This window comes from Mastomys coucha, unplaced genomic scaffold (genome assembly GCF_008632895.1).
Source record: "Mastomys coucha isolate ucsf_1 unplaced genomic scaffold, UCSF_Mcou_1 pScaffold6, whole genome shotgun sequence".
Classification (NCBI taxonomy): Eukaryota; Metazoa; Chordata; class Mammalia; order Rodentia; family Muridae; genus Mastomys; species Mastomys coucha.
The window spans coordinates 30,855,548-30,871,251 of record NW_022196912.1 but is presented as its reverse complement, the minus strand read 5'-3'; the positions used below and the strand labels follow the sequence as shown (position 1 = coordinate 30,871,251).

At 46.3% G+C, this 15,704-nt stretch overlaps 1 long non-coding RNA gene across 1 annotated transcript; it reads left to right on the top strand.

Annotated features, from left to right (window-relative positions):
• The first annotated feature begins 128 nt into the window (after nt 1-128).
• On the top strand, nt 129-5,196 carry LOC116080343. Its single transcript, XR_004114406.1, has 2 exons — nt 129-359; nt 4,803-5,196. It is a non-coding gene; the product is annotated as an uncharacterized LOC116080343 (long non-coding RNA).
• Nucleotides 5,197-15,704: the final 10,508 nt, after the last annotated feature.

The following is a 15,704-nucleotide window of genomic DNA, read 5'->3' as shown; positions in this document are numbered from 1 at the left end:
TAGTCCCAATCTCCACCCCTCGGGCCCCGCCCTCTGGACTGCCCCGCCCCTTGGAGCGCCCCACCTCCGGGATCCAGCCACACCCCCTTCCACGCCTCCTAGGATCGAAGCCCACCCCACTCTTCTGCTCCTGCGGGTCTGAGCCCCACCTTCCTCCCCTGAGCACTGGTGAGTGAGAGCAATCTGTGATTTCCGGCTCGCACCTTCCTTGATGCGTGGCTGATGGAGGCCCAGGTGCACTCGCTACTAGGTCCTGGTCCCGAGTCCGGAGGCACTGCCCTGGAGAATGGCGATCGTTATAGTTCTCTACGTGCGAGACTGCAGCGCCCTCTGGGCGAGGGTACCCGGGGTTCCTCCAGGTGAGCAAGATTTTGGGGGCCACCACGGAGCCCCACAGTAATGAGGCTATTTATTAATCGAGGAACAGATGTACGGTTCCCACCTCCCCACGGGTTGAGGATAGGCGACCCCTGGAGTCTTGGAGCACTGGTCCTTACCTACAAATTGCTGGGAACTCCAGAACTTTAAAGACATGAGCACTCTCTGGAAGCACTAACTGGCTTTGTTATTGTTTTTGTTTTTTTTTTCTTTTTAATTTTTACTGTCTTTCTATAAGAGACAAAGCCCTCTCTCTTCCTTGTCCAAGACCAAAGGAAGAAATAAAATGGCCTCTTTGTTTCCAGGTGAGCTCAGGCATAACCATCTGAGTGAGCTCCAGTTGAGTTCCTGTTCCTTAATGATTCTCTATAGGACCAGGACCTCACGGTTTCCAACACCCTTCACGTCAGTCCAAAAAGGAGCACAGAGAGCCTGCAGGCGTGGCAAACAGGAGCGAGAGCAAAGGGAAGAGCCAGCCCTGTCTTGCCCTCAATCTGTAGATGGTGTCAAAGGACCTTTGCACCTGCAAGGGCAGGGGCCATAGATGGCATCCATCCTTGTTCCTAGATCGGAGGCTCAGCCTCTCAGGAAGTCTCCAGTGTGTAGAGTCTACCCTAGAAAGCCAGCCTTCTGGGAATTCAACGGCCTCTTTTAGACATAGCCCAACCTCCACATGCCTCCAGCAGTAGCTCAACAACCAGCACTTGGTTGTGTTTGAACACCTTTGTCCTCAGGAAACTCTCCCTTTCGGCGTCTCAGCTACCCTAGGTCTATGTATGGGCTGCATGCAGATCCTGCCCAGTTCGCGCCTGGATCCTTGAGGGTCTTGGTAAGGAGCACCCCACAATAGCAAGGCTCAGGGAGGTTTAGGACCTAAAAAGCAGGTGCCTCCTGACAGAGTAACTTCAGGATCTGAAGTCAGCTCTTCAGTCCTTGGAGCCTGATATATGGAGGAAAAATAGGACACTTTGGTATTTTACCTTCCCGTCCTCTCATAATAGGGGGGAAAAACAGGAACAGGAAGGGACTGCTGAGGGCGTTTCATGTTTTAAACATGACCAGTTTGATATTTCTTTCCAGCTGCATAAATTTAGCCCAGATCAGTGAGGCAGTTAAGGGGCAGACAAGGAAGAGGACTCCTCTAAGGAGACCCCAAGAAAGGCACATTAAACAAAGAAAGGAGGCTATGGTCCTGTTGATCTTAGAGCCCAGGCACTCTACATGGCTTGTGATTCCTCCCTGCTCTCAATATACAAGAGGTTGGAGAGATGGCTCAGGGGTTAAGAACACTGGTTATTCTTCCAGAGGATCAGGGTTCAATTCCCAGCACCCGTGTGGCAGCTTACAGCTGTTTGTAACTCTAGTTCCAGGGGATACATCATCCTCGAGTAGACATACATGCAAGCAAAGCTCCAATTTACATAAAATAAAAATGGAATACTAATTTTAAGAGAGAGAGCGAGAGAGCGCGCAAGCCTTTTTCCCAGCAGCCCTTACATACAAGCTGATGGAGAGTAGGTAAGAAGCTTAGCACCCAACTGCAGGGCTGCGTGCAACTGGCATCTGAACTGGAGAAGACTGTCTCTCTGCAGAGCTTGACAGTGTCTGTCAAGTTGAAGATGCATCAATCCTCTCACTCAGGAAGACTTCTCCAGACCATCAAGTCTCTCTCCTATGCCTAACAGGCACGCCTAGTGCCTTGTCACTGAAGGAAACCCAAAGTAGCTATGAGTGGTCCTGAGTTTGAATTCCATGTAGTATTTCTGAAATGAAGACGGTTAACTCCTGCCATGGAAAGCTTTTTCAAAACTTACTTTGAGCAGACTATGGGGGTGCACACCTTTAATCCCAGCCCTCAAGAGGCAGAGACGGCCAGATCTCTAAGTTTGAGGCCAACCTGGCTCCTGGACAGCCAGAGCTACACAGAAAAAAACCCTGTCTTCAAAAAACAAACAAACAAACAAAAAACCGGGGCTAGAGAGATGGCTCATTGACTGCCCTTCCAGAGGACCCAGGTTTAATTCCCAACACCCACATAGCAGCTTACAACTGTCTAGGCACCCATACACGTACATGCAGGCAAAACACCAATGCACATAAGATAAAAATAAATAAATTTAAAAAGAAGAAAACCCAAAAAACTTATTTTGAGGTGAAATATGTATCTCAGGTGAAAAAAATGTGTAACATATATACTACATAGTGATGTATGTACATATATTTATTTAATGTTCAAAATGTTCTTTTAAAATGTTTATAATAGCCAGGCAAAGTGTCACATGCCTTTAGTCTCAGCACTTGGGAGGCAGAGATGGGTAGCTATCTATAAGTCCCTGGCTAGCCTGGTCTACATAGTGAGTTCCCAAATAGTTGGAGCTACATAGTGAGACCCTGTCTTCAAAAACCAAAATCCAAAACAAACAAAAAGCATATATAAAAGAAGACCTGGGTGAGAAAGAGGTAATAGAAATCGCAGAAGAGCCAGGCGGTGGTGGTACACGCCTTTAGTCCCAGCACTTAGGAGGTAGAGGCAGGTGGATTTCTGAGTTCGAAGCCAGACTGATCTATAGAGTGAGTTCCAGGACAGCCATGGCTTACAGAGAAACCCTGTCTTGAAAAACCAACCAAACAAACAAACAAACAAAAAACCAGAAGAAATCACAGAAGACAGCTTTTGTGTTAACAATGTATCTTTAGAGCATTTAAAATGAAAATATCTATTTATTACTGGTTTCATTTTTTTTGCATTTTGGTAGGGTTTTTCTTTGTAGGCCAGGCTGTCTTAAACTCACAGCAATCCCCCTGATTGGCCTGTCAAGTGCTGGGATTACAATTTGCTTAATTTTTTTTTTTTTTTTTTTGTGACCCATGTACCCTAACCTAGCCTATACTTACTATGTCGCTAATGACCTTGAGTTTCCCATCATCCTCTGCTTTCTGGGTGCTGGGTACACAGATGCCCCACTACAGGTGGTACATGCAGTGTGGGAGACCACATCCAGGGCTTCACAATAGGCAAGCTGAGCCTTTGGGCTGTTTTTAGCCTCAATCAATACATTTCCCTCAAGCCTGAAGAACAGGACCGTTGCCATTTGTCAGGACTTGTGTTTCAGTCACCAGCCTTTACCCACAGGGCCATCACGCTCAACCCTTTTTATTTTTTAATTTATTTTATTTTTCATCTATGAAATGAAAGATTATAAATTATGGTAGTTAATGTCACATGTCAACTCCATTGGGTTAAAGGTACTGACAGAGCTAATAAAGGATTATTTCCAGGTGTATTTGGGAGGGTGTGTCCTGAAGAGCTAAGTATTTGAATCAGAAGACAGAGTAAAGACTATTATTCACTCCCACCAATAAGGGTGGGCATCACTCAGTCTGGTGAGACTGAATATCCAGAGGTAACAAGAAGAGACAAGCTCTTGCTCTCCCTCCCTCCCTCCCCCTCTCTCTCTCTCTCTCTCTCTCCCCAGGAACTAGAAATGCTTTCTGTCCATTCTGGTCTGTTCGAATGTCTGGCTGTTGAACTCCAAGTGAATTGTAACAACATCTTAATCTTGAGCTTGTAGCATGCAGGCTAGAGACTGAGGGCCTTCTCTGCCTAGATTCTCTCAAGAGCCAGTTCCCACAGTAAATGTCCTTGTTTATACTTATATCCTGTTAGTTCTGCTTCTCTGGAGGCCCCTGACTAATGCCCAGACACAACTAGGTTCTCCCAATTTGTGTTCTTTTAAGAGTTAACTCATGTTGACACTTGTAGCCCTGATTCATGTACTTTAATTGCTGTATTATAATCTGCCTCATTGTTGCAATATAAAAATGCCACAATGTATCCACGTACATTTTGTTGTTTCTGGCTGTTGCTGTGCTGCTGGTTTTAAGATGTTAGATACTACTGTCAGCCCTTTGTCTTTATTATTTTTTTTTATTGCTGTTGTTTGTTCCTTTCTTTTTCCATGATACTGAGGACAGAATACGTCAGGCAAGTATTCAATCACTATACCCCGAAGTGAATCCTTGGGTCTGTCCTGTCCCCTCAAGTGTGTATGTGAGGGCGACTCTAGAAATTCAAACCCTGGATTAGAATACAAATACCTTCAAATTTCTTATAAATCACTCTAAACAATTTCTCTAAACAAATCTGTCCCCAAAAGGGACCCTGCATACTCCCAATGGCAGTCAGGAAAATTGGCATGCCTTCTTTTGAATATTTATTTCTCTTGAGTGCATATGGAGAACAGGAGGCCTGTGCTATAGTGCACATGTGGAGATTGGAAGGCAACGCTCAAGAGTTGTTTCTCTCCTTCAACCACGTGGGACCTAGAGATCAAACTCAAGCTATCAGGCTTGTAGCGATGGACTTTTCTACTGGATAATCTTGTCAGTCAGTAGCCTGACCATTCTTTGACATTCTTTTCTAGGCTTTGGTATGGATGGACCCTTTATGTTCTCTCTGTGGTTTGAGTTTCCTCATCCTTCCCATCAGAAAACATCTGGATGAAGCTTTTTGTTGCTACCTGGTTGGGAAGACATCTCTGGTCGCCTCTCAGCCTGTTCTCCATCCCTTTCTCAGACAGTTCCCTACACTGGGCCAGTGAGGTGCCTTAGCCAGAAGAGTGCTCTCTTGTACAAGCTTGATAAACCACACTTGGATCCCTGGAACCTACCTACATTCAGAAGGGGGAGAATGGACTTACAGAGCCGTCCTCTGACCACACATCCTCCCCTCACACAGTAACAATAGATACTTTTTTTTTAATCCCCTAAATTTCAGACGTGTTCATAGCTACAGCAAGTAAAGATGACCTCTTCCAGCACCTTTTACAGCTGTGTTCAGCCATGTTATTTGGAGTTTGACACCGCCAGTGGTAAATGATCGGGGGGGGGGGGGGAGACAAATAAAACAAACCTCAGGGAAGCACCAAGAGGAGGCATATACCCCTCTTGCCCTTTTATTTTCCCTCCTAGCTAGAATGCAGATATAATGGCTATACATGGGAGAGCCATCTTTAGCCATGAAGTGACCTCAGAACAGAGGCCATGTATAGTACAGGAACAAGTGAGAAGCAGCCTGGGCCCCTGGCCCCCACGGAGCATAGTGCTAACCCCAGACTGCCACCCAGACTTGCACAGGATGGCAGCATGCTTTTTTTGTTGTTTAAAAATGTTTATTCAGGATTTTCTACCACTTGCCAGCAAATCTAACCCTAATATAGATTAAATTGGCCTTCTACACATGACTAAGAAGATAATCCTAAGAGAGTGTGGGGAGGACATATGAGAGAGGAAGAGCAGACAGGGAGACGCAGCTTTGAAGGCACCGCTGAAAGCTTCGTGGAAGCCAGCTAGCCACTTTCCCAGGATGGACTGCGTGCTAAGCTTTGCATATGACTCCAGTCATCTAACAACTCCTGTCCCCAAGGAGGAGCAGACATGACACAAGTGAGCTTTGCTTAGGACAGTGGTTCCCCAACCTGTGGGTCACCGCGATCCCTTTGGGGTCCACATCAAATATTAATGATTCATAACAGTAGCAAACCTACAGTTATGAAGTAAGCAACAAAAATATGGGTGGGGGAGGGTTCCCACAACAGGAGGAACTGTAGTAAAGGGCATTCGGAAGGTTGAGAACAACTGGCTTTGAAGAAATCTGTCTGAAAGCTGTGCAGCCCTCTATTCTCTAGGACTCTGTGGCCTGACTCCCAGGGTGGGGCACAGCCAGGAGAGCCTCTGTATCAGTTACTTCTTTTCATGTTCTTAAGACCCATTAACTGACAAGAAGCAACTTACTAGAGGAAGGGTTTGTTTTGGCTTACAGTTAAGAGATGATGTAATCCATCATGGTGGGGAAGACGTGGAGGGAGGAGCATGCTGAGTCAGCAGTCAGGAGGTGGAGGCCAGACGAGTATTGGGGCTCTTGACTATAAACCCTTAAGGCCCTGGGTCAGCAAGTTGGCTCAGTGGGTAAAGGCCCCTGCACCTACCACCCCTGTCCCATGCTTAACAATCGGGGTTCAATCCCCAAGTCCCACAGGTGAGAATGAACTGCTTTCCCTGGCCTCTGACTTGGACATACACAAATAAACGTAATTAGTAAGTCTTGCTTTAGCGGGCCCGCTGCTTCCTGCAAGATTCCACCTCCTAAAGGTCCCACAAACTTCTAAAATGGCGCCACCAATTGGGGACCAAACGTTCAAACACATGAGCCTACGGGGAACATTTCACATTCCCACCACAAAAATCTGAACCCCAACTGCTGTGGGGCTGTTCTTGAGCCCATGGTGAGTCACAAAGGCTTAAAGACTTTGAAAAAGCATGGCGCTCTGCGGAGGCGCTGGGTCTGCTCACAGAGATACTGAATGCTGTGTATGGTCTGTGTTTTGCTTTTGTGCCCAGGCAGCTCGGAAGCAGCAACTGATTCAGTATGTAGCAAGTGAATTACTTATTTAACCCATTCAAACTACTCTGTCTTTCACATGGTTAGTTATTCCTCCTTCAGTCCCGACCTGCTTCTTCCTTCAGCATCTCTCCCAGCATCTTGCTCAGATTGATCCCGGCGACTCTCTGTATTCTCTTTTTAGTCTCTCACTATTTCCCAGAATCTTCTTTCTTCCTGCCAGTGTCCTACCTCCTATTTCCTGTCTCAGCTCATTGACCATCAGCTTTTGATTGACAGGCGATGCTCATAAGAGACTCTCTTTACAAACCGTACTTAGATCCTGTGTGTCACCACTCTTAATCATGGACTGTCCCCAGCCTTGTGTCCATTTCCAACATGGCTACCCTCGCCTCCTATGCTGTTGCTAACACTTGGTAGGCTATCAACAAGGTGGAGAGGGAACAGGAAATCAATACACTTCTTATAAACATCATTAGACTCGCACAAACATGTCAGACTATCAACTTCCCCAGTGCAGCCCCCTGAGACCATCGTACTCCACCAGGTGCTGTTCCTGAGAGTGCAGAGGCCCAGGAGCCTTCTCCTACGGGGAAGGAGGTTTGTAGTTTATTTACTTGCTAAGCCTGTCCATAGCTTCTCCATCACCCAACACAGGAAGCATGGTTTATAGCCTCTTCCACAAAAATGACTCCACAGTCCTGTGTGCTAGGAACTCAGATATGTTTGCATCCTGCATGGATGCTGTCAGTAGAGCTGGCTACTCAGCCTTGCTGCAGATGCAGAGAGCCTATGGAAGTCAGGCCTGGGCCTGGGGATCCACCAGTGAACACATACGGTTCTCATTTTCTAAGAGTTCACACAGTCTTTGGAGAGAAAGAGATATAAACGATCTGTATAAAACAAAGAAGTGTGTATAATACTGGCCTGTTTACCAGAAGCTGGAGGGGACAACAACTTCCAAATGCGGGGACAGCTTTCCAAATGGCCCCACAAATGAGAGTGGAGCTGAGGGAGCATTTTAAAGCCAGTTGAACCTGACCTTGGATGAAGAGAGTTTGGGCTGTATATGAGCTTCTTGTGGATGCTGTGACAAATTACTACAAATTCTGTAACTTGAAATAACACATATATTTCTCTCCCAATGCTGGAAGCCAACTTCATGGGGCTGCCAAGAGTCAGCAGGCCTGCACGGCCCCCTGAGGCTGGGGTGAGAATTGGTCCCTTCTAAGTCACCCAGAGAATTCCCCTCCCTTCCTTAACAGCCAGAATTTTCAGTTCTCTCCAGTTTCCCATTTCAGTTCACCCTTCTTCTCCTCTGTGTGGAAAAGCCTTCCATGGGCTTTCTTTTATAATGATATAAACGAAGGACTGGAGAAATGGTTCAGTGGTTAGTGACCGCTCTTCCTGAGGACCTAAGTTGAGTTCCCAGCACCCATGTATCTATGGAGAAAGGGGACATAAGTACCAGAAACTGCAGCTCCAGAGCATCTTACATCAATATACTGGCATGTACATGTCCACATCCTCATACAGACACATAATTAAAAATAAAATAAAGGAGATCCCTCTAATAAACAAAGATGATCACAGTGGACATGTTGGCTCATGCCTGTAATCCCAGCACTTGGACGGCTGAAGTGGAAGAATTGTTGAGAGTGCAAGACCTCTGGCCTGGGCTACAGAGTAAAAGACTACCTCTGTGAAAAAAGATGAAGGAGGAGGAGGAGGGGGGGAGGAAGGAAAGAAGGAGGAGGAGAAGGAGACAAAGAAGAGGAGGGGGAAGAGGAGGAGGAGGAGAAAGAAAACAGAAAGGAAGAACAAGGGGGGCAGAGAGAGGGAGAGAGGGAGAGAGAAAGAGAGGGAGAGAGGGAGAGAGAGAGAGAGAGAGGGAGAGAGAGAGAGAATGAATATACATAATCAAACTGAGATAAGATTCAGTGGTAGGGCACTTGTCTTGCTTGTACAAAGCCCTGGGTTCAATCTCACCACTACAAAATAAATAAATTCTATATGATCACCTTTCAGCTTCACTCAAATAATCCAGAATAATTGTCCCCTATCTCCAAATGCACACCTTAATTACAACTTAATGCACAACTGTAGACAACCCAGATGCCACCCTCCCCACCCCCATCCCCTGCTCCATTCTTTTGCCCTGTAAGGCAACACACACGGGTTCCAGGGCGTTGAATATAGTTTGATGTTTGTTTTATTTATGTGCCCCAGGATGGCTCTGTCCAGGCAGGAGGACCTCCTGACCCTTCAGAGCAACAGACAGGATCAGAAATCCTCTGGTCACTTCATGAAAGGCCAGATGCAGAGAAGGATGCTGAAGCCTGGAACATGGGGAAGACCAGAGGAATGCAGCTACCCTGAATTTAGCAGGGTGGGGACCAGAGGAGGTGAGGATGGAAGATGAGATGGACAGCAGTTCAGGCATGCACAGCTGGAAACCCAGCTACATACAGTATAGTTCCAGGCAGTATGGAAAAGGGTTCCTGGGTCTTGACGTTAGGTAGTGGACCCCACCCAAGGCTGGTGACTCAGTCTAGGCTGCCTCAAGAAGCCGCCTTTGTTGAAGGCTTGGACAGGAAGCTCTCGTGAAGGTGGGTGTGTCAGCACTACTACACCCTCCCAGGTGTGCCAAGAAGAGTCACCCTGAACCACTTCCTGGGGTGGCATGGCTCACTCCCAGCCCCCAGCAGGTATCCCACACAACAATCATCAATGAACCAGTGTCTGAGCTGTCCAGGCTCCCTTGGGACTCCACCCCAGCCACTGTGGGAAGGGGACCAATATAAATGGTCCTGGTGAGGGATAAGTGGAAAGGTGAATCTCTACATGGCACGCAATGTCTTTTCGCACACTCTTAGGGCCACTTTGCCCTGGGGAACTTTGGGCAAACACAGTAACACTTTTGATTTGCCCCTCTGAATTAAGGAATCTAAGTGCCTACCTACCTGAGGGACTTGAGATACATTGGGGAGGTAAACCCTGCTCCAGGAGACATGTGCCTTAGACACACATGCATGTGGCACTCCCTGCTTCACCTCAAGGGAGACTAAAGATGTCCCAGTTAGGAGGGTCAGAGACAGAGGTGGGTAGACATGACAATCTGTCTTAAAGTGCCTTAAAGTATCCTGACAAAATGCTTGTAAAACACTAAGCATTTTCCGTGCACAAAGCAGGGCCTTAGAAATGACGAAGCAATGTGAGCTGAGGGGGAGCTCTGTGGGGACTCCTGGGTTCACCAGCAGGAATATAAATCACAAGGTTTTGTTGGTCCAGCATCCAACTGCATGTACAGACTGCATGTACAGGAGTGCCTCCCTTTCAGCTCTGAGATCCAGATGCAAATTTATATAACACATCAGCCCCTGAGTTCCTTCACCTTAAAGCCACTGCAAATCCATTTAATGAGACTGTGTGGGCAAAGGTTGCAAGGTGATTGCTGTGAAGATAACATTTGGCCTGCAGAAGCCATTCCTCCTTTGGAGACAGAGAGTGGGGGAGGGAGAGGGAGAGAATTGATTATAAGAACCCCAACGTCTGACTTTTTCAGTAGAGCCAGAAGAGTTAACACATAGTATACAGCAATAAACTGAAGCCATGTATGGTACACGTATCCTAGCTCCCGAGCCCTTGGGGATCTGGATTCCAGGGCCCCAGCACAGCAGTGAAATGTGTGGGCTCTGGTAGCAAACTGGATTTAAACTCCAGCCATGTTGGGCAAGCTTCATTTCCTGTTCCTGTGTGATGCCAGTTCACTCCTGACAGACTTGGGATGAAGATTGTTGTAGTCAATCTTGTGCTACTCTAACAGAACATCACAGGCTAGGAAATGTATACTAAATAGAAGTTTATTTGGATCACTGATCTGTGGGCTGGGGTCTTCTTGTTCCACCCTCTCTTGGCAGAAACAAAAGGAGAGAAGAGAAGCAACCACCAGGTGTTAGGGAGGCTAACTTGTTCTTCATAAGAGAATCCGGAGGCAACAGCAACAACCCATCCTGAGCCCCATGACCTGTCAATCAAATGACCCACCTCCCACAGCTCCCTTCTGTGCATGGGGTTACCAGAACAAGGGCTTCAGGAAACATCTTGTAAGCATGGCCAAGATGAAATGAGGTAGTATAGACAAAACAGTGTCTGGCTTTTAATAAGTGTTCTAGAATTTTCAGTGGTTGCTTTTATTATAGTTTGTAACATCAGTCTGTGATTTTAGAACCCACATCTGTGGAGATCTGAAGAAATCTTTCGTGATCGGCAAAGCTTGCTTTTCTCTGGTCTCAGTTCTGCCAGTTGGTGATCCCCAGAGACCACACAGGCTTTGGCAGCCTCTCCCTGGGCCCTGATATCTCTGCTTTTCCTATATACTGAGCACCCCATGCACAATGTGAGTGTATAGGTGTGTGTGTGTGTGTGTGTGTGTGTGTGTGTGTTTGTGTGTGTGCCCATGTTTATGTTGCACAAGCTCTGGGATCTCTTCAGTAGTATTTATCTTCTCATTCTCCTTTCCAAGTCTGGCAGTTTTCTTGTTCTGACAAAAAGGAGCCAGGCATGTTTATTCCTAGCCCTGGAGAGGCAGAGGCAGGAGGATCTTCATGAGTTTAAGGCCAGCCTGGTCTAGAATTCCCTGTCTTTAAAAAGCAACAGCAAAAAGCCAAATAAGAATTCCCTCAGGTGTCAGGGTAGGGCTGTGAGGTACTGGACAAGAAGATGATCTCTGCCCTTGGGGCCTTCCAGAGACAAACTCATTGAACTGACATTCTCTCAAGACATAGAGCCCAATGGGTGTAGGCAGGTCCGTTGTCTCAGAGTGTACACTGAAGGAAGGGTGTGCCAGGCAGAGTACAAGTGTGAGCCAGTGGGAAAGCTGTCAAGTGGCTTGCCTGTTCTGTGGAATGCCAGCCTCTGAGGGGGAAAGTGGGGTGAACTGGGGTCACAGAAAGGCTGTACCCACAGGATAAGGGTACCACAGGCTTTTTATGGGGGATGGTCAGTGATTTTATTTTTAGATTTATTTATTTTATGTATGAGTACACTGTAGCTGTCTTCAGACATACCAGAAGAGGGCATCAGATTCCTTTACAGATGATCGTAAGCAGTGCCATTAACCACTGAGCCATCTCTCCAGTCCAGGGCACCACAGTTTTAAGGATACCACTTTTTTTTTTTAAAGATGTATTTATATAAGTACACTGTAGCTGTCTTCAGACACACCAGAAGAAGGCATCAAATCCCATTACAGATGGTTGTGGTTGCTGGAAATTGAACTCAGGACTCTGGAAGAGCAGTCAGTTCCCTTACTGCTGAGCCATCTCTCCAGCCCCATTTTTCCTCTTCCTTTGTCTGGTATGGGAAGGTGGGAAGAGTAAAGAGCCTAGCTAGCCCTGCCCACAGCTCTCCATCTACTGTCCGTCACAAGCAGTCACTCAAATTCTCCTTAGCAAACACTGCTCTCTGGTCACTAAGGTAGAAGAGTCAGCAGTTTAAGGCCAGCCTGGGCTACATATTGAGACTTCTGTTTCAAAAAAGAAATAAACAAGAACTAAGCTTTGTTATTATTTTCATGAAATTTAATATTTGCTGGTTATAACAAATTGAAGCTATCCCAAAGCTCTGCTAACAGCTTAGCTTTAAAAACCTCCAGGGAGGTTCTCAAGTTAACAGAATGACGCTAGAGAGATGCTCAGTAAGTAATTAAGAGTACTTGCTACTCATACTGAGGACTAGAATTCAGTTCCCAGTATCCACATATTGGCTCACAAAGCATCCGTAACTCCAGTCAAGGAATTCTAGCACCCTCTTCTGGCCTCCTCAGGTACTGAAAATGCACACAATGTACTTACATGCACTCTGGTAAAATAGTCACAGGTGTAAAATAAATATATATTTAATGTGTGTGTGTGGGGGGGGTGGTACAGTGTCTCGGCCAGAAGTCTATGTAGGATGTCTTCTATTGCTATCAATCTTATTTTTTGAGGCATGTTCTCTAACCTCACCAGTTTAGCAAGATTGTCTTTTCAGCACACCCCAGTGATCCCCCTGCCTCTGCCTCCCCAGCACAGGAATTATAGGCACAGGCTGTGGTTTTTTTGTTGTTTGTTTGTGGGTGCTGGGGATCAGAATTTAGGTCTCCATGGTTGCACTTGTTTCTTTGCTTGTTTCTTTTGGGATGAGGTTCATGGTGCTGCCCTTTGTTAAAAGCCTGGCCTCAAAACTCAGTGATCAGTCTCCCAAGTAGCTGGAATTCCAGTTTCACCAGCATGCTTGCCTTAGGGCATTTTAAAAACTACAACCTGGGAGTTCAGGTGCATGCCTATAAATCTTAGTATTGGGATGGTAGAGAGAGGAGGATCAGGGGTAATACATGGACATATTCATTTCATAAAGAATTCAAACAAATCAGGTGGTGGTGGCACACATCTGTAATCCCAGTACTTGGGAGACAGAGGCAGGCGGATCTCCCAGGGGGAGGCCAGCATGGTCTGCTGAGTGAGTTCCAGGACAACCAGGGCTACACAGAGAAACCTTGTCTAAAACCCCGCCCCTGCAAAATTTAAACCATAGAGGCAGAAACACAAAATGAAACATTACCCCCTCCCCTGGGAGAACACATCTACTGAGTGTGTGTGTGTGTGTGGGGGGGGGGCTGCTTATGATTTGGAGGGAAATGTGATAGTAAAAATCACAAGCCAGGATGGTTAAGAGCTGCCTCTAGGTTCTGGATGTTGGTGTCTGATGGAAAGAACAGAACCTCTCATCTAGAACAGATCAAAGAGTAGGTACTACCTGGCCAAATTCCTGTTTAGAACAGTAGCCATACTGGATTTGGGCACAGAGTGACTTCACTACAAAGACCTGTTATCAAGTTAGGTTGCATTTATAGGTTCCAGGTGGCCATAAACTGGTGGGGCCCAATATTCAATCAGGTACACCACTGATCATGATGTAGTCTTAGGATTGAGACTAAGACTACGGAAACTTGAAGTTGGACAAACTAAATGCATTTTTGTTTTATATAGTCATGGGACTATAGGGGTCAGGGGGTAGAATGTGGTTTGAATGATGTCACCCCCACCCCTGTTTTCTAGCATTTGGATGCTTGTCTTGCTTGGTCCTCAGTTCATGGCTGTTTGGGGGGCCACAGGTATGTCCTTGCTGTAGGAAGTACGTCAGTGGGGATGGCTGTTTGAGAGCTTAAAAGACTTTTCTGCTTGCTCCCTGCTTAGGGTTCTGATATGTGAGCTCTCAACTGTTCCTGCCACCATACCTGGTACTTGCTGCCATGATGGTGACACTCTTCCCCCAGTAGGAACGTTAAGCCCAAATAAACTCTTCCTTATTGCTCTGGTCATTGTTATCATAGCAACTGCAATACAGTATCTTTAGAAAGCCCTAGGAGCACTTCCAGAACTCTCGTCAGAGTTTGCAGTTGGACTTCTGAGGCATTATGGCCCAGTACCCTAAGGACCAAGGTAGTCATTGTGTGCTGAGGAAAACCACCTTGACTTGCCAGGGATGTCAAAGAATTACTGGGGAATGTGCTTCATACAGAAGAGTTTAAGACTTTGCTGGCATTTTTTTTCTGAGTGGCTGGACACACACCCACCCGCCTACCCACCCACCCTGTTGGACTTTTGTCTGTTCCCATAAAGTTCAGAGATGCTAGGAAGGGTTTATGCCAGTGGGCAAATTTTCCTTACTTCCACTTTCTTTGCTATAAGCTAAATTAGCAGTTTTTCTGAATTACTGTGGCTTCCTTTAGGCAAACCCAATTTTGATGCAATGGGTAGGTGGGTACATGCTCAGACTTACCAATTGGCTGAGCTAGCACAACTAATTTATGTATGCGTACCATGTGGGTGTGGATGCTCCTGGAAGTCAGGAGGCATTGGAACTGGAGTTTCAGGAGGTTGTGAGCCACCTAGTGTGGATACTGGAAACTGAACTGACCTGTCAAAGCATCAAGCACTCTTAGAGTCTAGCCACCTCCAGCTGGCTTTTTAACAGCAAAATTGCCAGGTTCCTACTATAACTAGGAAGCATTTCTCCCAGATGTGCTCCTGTGGTGTTGGAGATAACCAAAGGCCTGATTGATGTTGGGCCAAGAGTTGCACACCATTGAGCTGTTATCCCTAACTCATCCTGACCTTTTAAACTTAAAAACCTATGTACATAATGTATAAGATATTTAGGACACAGGAAGTATATGAAGGAGGCCTGCTTTGCAGTTGGGCTTTTAGCTTAAGGACCAAAGGACAGATCTCTACCTTATTCTGTACCCTGAATACTGCAGCCTTGCACCCTCCTGACTCCTAGGTCTAGAGCACCTGAATCATTCCAGAAGCCTTAACCCAGGCCTGAGCAAGTCCAGGAGGAAGGGCAGACAATGGAACAGTGTCCCTCTGAGTTCCTCAACCCTCCCTACTCAAACAAACAAACAAACAAACAAACAAACAAACAATGTCCTGAGGACACAGAGATGACTCAGCCCCTTTCTTAGGCAGGATAATTTCAAGAGTGTCGCCTTTCCCAAAAACTGCTTTCATAGCAATGATCAAACCAAGATAAAACTAAAAAACTGAACTTGGAGATAAGCAAGAGTGTAATGGTGTTTCATCCCTCTTCCCATTTAACATTATGGAGCGCTTCACTTAAGATTCAAACAGGTACTGCATCCTAACCAGCAGGTACAGAAGGAACAAAAACTAAAACTAGCAGGTCTCCATCAAGAGTGGCACCATGCCTTTAATTCCAGCACTCAAGGGGCAGGTAGATCTCTCTGAAGCCAAACTGGTTTACAGAGAGTTCCAGGACAGCCAGAGCTACACACACAGTGAAACTCTGTCTTGAAAAATCAACCCCCCCCCCCAAAAAAAAACCATCGAAAAAACCCACAAAACAACTAATAATCATA